Below are 2,973 nucleotides of genomic sequence, written 5' to 3' on the forward strand. Positions count from 1 at the left end.
GGATCAGCCCTGTGTTCCACGGCAGGGATCACCCCGGTGCTCCACAGCAGGGATCATCCCTGTGATCCTGTGGCTGCTGCGGGACTGTGTGGGAGGACAGAATGTAAGAAAATAAAGATAGTGCAGAAAGTATATCACCCCTAAGGAGTTGCAGCTGGGCCAATTATCAAAGATTAGGAGCAGGCCTGACTTTAACAGGCCACAGCTGTGACCAATGAGAAGAAGAGTGTTATAAAAGAGTAGGTTGGCTACTGTGAAGAAGAAAGAGTCAGTGCTCTGAAGAGCTGCCCATGAAACCACACCGAGAAGGTATGAAGCTTTTGTGATAAAGAGACAACAATATGGAACTTTTGCAATATTATGATAATTGGTGACCCTGTGATTTGGGAAAAAGGACTTAAATACTAAACTATATGACCCTGTGGATTTGGGAAAATACTAAACTATATGACCCTGTGGATTCAGGAAGCAGGACTCAAATACTAAACTGTATGACCATGTGCATTTGGGCAAATACTAAACTATATGACCCCGTGGATTCGGGAAAAAGGACTCAAATACTAAACTGTATGACCCTGTGGATTTGGGAAAAAGGACTTAAATACCAAGCTGTATGGCCCCATGGACTCGGGAAAAGGACTTAAATACTAACTGAAGGAAAAATGAGGTGAAGTATCAAACTGATAGGAAAAAGTGGCTTGAGGAAAAAATGGGTTTCCTATATCAAGTAAAAGAAGCTGAGAACCATTGCAAAAGGGAAAGGAGAAAGAGAACTGCATGAGGAAAAGCAACAAAACTGAAAGAAGGATGGAAGAATTTACTAAAGTAACTGTAAGAACTGGAAAAAGAATAGTTCTATTATTCAGTACAGTGTGTTTATTGATTAGTGAAATATATCAATTGCAGCTATTAATGTTTAAGTATGAGTATAAAAGATTTTGAAGTACTTTGTAAACAGAGAAAAGCTGCAAAACTGAACCAACAAGTAGAAATATATATATTTGTACTGTAATGTTTTTTGAGCATTTGTATAACTATTAGTTCTAAATGAAATATATGAATGTGTCATAATGTTAATTTACTTGAACATGTCTTTCTAGAAATGCTGTAACTCTGTAATTAAAAGAAAAAGGGGGAATTGTGTGGGGATAGAATATAAGAAAAAAATGATAGTGCAGAAAGTAATCTCACCCCTAAGGAGCTGCAGCTGGGCCAATTATCAAAGATTAGGAGCAGGCCTGACTTTAACAGGCCACAGCTGTAACCAATAAGAAGAAGAGTGTTATAAAAGAGTAGGTTGGCTACTTTGTGAGGAACTGGAGTCAGTTGGCTACTGTGAAGAAGAAAGAGTCAGTGCTCTGAAGAGCTGCCCATGAAACCACACCAAGAAGGTATGAAACTTTTGTGATAGCGACAACAATATGGAACTTTTGCGATATTATGACAACAGGACTGGGGTGTGAAGGAAGCTGGATGAAGAGCAGGGCCAGGCACCCTAAACACAGGTTCTGCCTATGCCTGGCCTATGGTACAGAGCAAATCACGCCAACATGGTGCCAGCGGTCAGAGAGGTCACCCCACCATCAGGACCTTCTGGCACAGCTCCCCATAAAGCCATGGAGCAGGGCTGCCAAGGAATGATCTGATCTGCGTGTGGCTCTGCAGTCTTGCTCCAACAATATCAGCTATTTTTTTCCTCCACGACAGAGACACTGCTGCAGAATGCTGGGTGCTTGCAGGACATTGAGGTGGAAGGTGAGGCCAAGGCTGTGCCCAGCAGCAGCTTTGGGAAGAACAGACCTGCTCACCAGTGGAGAGTCAATGCATTTTTTCCACTATGAAAAGGATATCAGAGACCAAAAAGGAGCCAGTGCCCCGCTTTGGCTGCTTGCAACCTCTCCGGGGTGGGCCCCAGGGCAACCAAACTGTCACTGTGTGAGGTATTGTGAAAATGGGAACCATTTCTTGTCCAGCAAACCTGAGGTAAGTATACCATCTTTTCAGGATGTGATCAGGAAGGAAGGAGACTTTTAAAAAAAAAAAAAGGAAGAAGGAAAAAATAAAATAAAATTTAAAAAAAACATGAACACACTATTAGGGGAAAAAAACCTGTACAGGGCATTTCCAGTAAATCAAAGAACTCATCATATCTCCACTTAACCATCTACTTCAGGATTTGAAATTTAAGCAGTAAAATAATATATTATAAAAATGTTTATAAAATAGCAGCACACTCAGTGAAACAATACAGCTAAGTACTGTTAATGTGAATAAGAATGAAACAAATCATAGCTTCTTAGCAGCGCAAAAAAAAAAACCAAAACCAAATAACCCCCCAAAACCAAAAAAACAACAAAACCTTAGAATCTTACTCCATCTTCTACCCTCATCTAGCCAAATAGGCTGAGTCCATACATATAATATTCTTCGAAGTAGCATGTTCTTTCTGGATTTTTGTGTTAAAAATGTGAACATTAACATTTCAACCAACAGCTTCATATTGGATATCTGCAAACTGTTAATACAATTGTGCAAAAAAAAAAAAAAAAAAAAACACCCCACAAACAAAAAAACCCCAGAAAAACAGAACCAAAAAACCCAAAAGTTGCTCCAACTCCTTTGCCATCTAAATGCCTCTTTGTTACAGGTGGAGCAGGAAAATAAATTCAAGTACACTGAATACACCTTTGTAATAAAACTCCAAGTCACACACCTCGATGTTTACCACCATGGCTGTTGCACCAGCAGTTTTCTTTCCTTGTCCATAGATAAACACACAGGTGGTATTAAGATCCTTCTGTGACACTGAACAATACAGATGGTCAGGCTTTTATCCGGAATGTCATGACAGGAATGTCATCTGAAGCAGGTGTTGGTATTTCCAGCAACACCACAGCTAACCGAGTACACCAAATACTGGAAAATATTGACTATAAAAAGCTATACAAAGCCTTACTTTTGTGTCTCCTTTAT

This window comes from Pyrgilauda ruficollis, unplaced genomic scaffold (genome assembly GCF_017590135.1).
Source record: "Pyrgilauda ruficollis isolate IOZ18807 unplaced genomic scaffold, ASM1759013v1 scaffold80, whole genome shotgun sequence".
Lineage (NCBI taxonomy): Eukaryota > Metazoa > Chordata > Aves > Passeriformes > Passeridae > Pyrgilauda > Pyrgilauda ruficollis.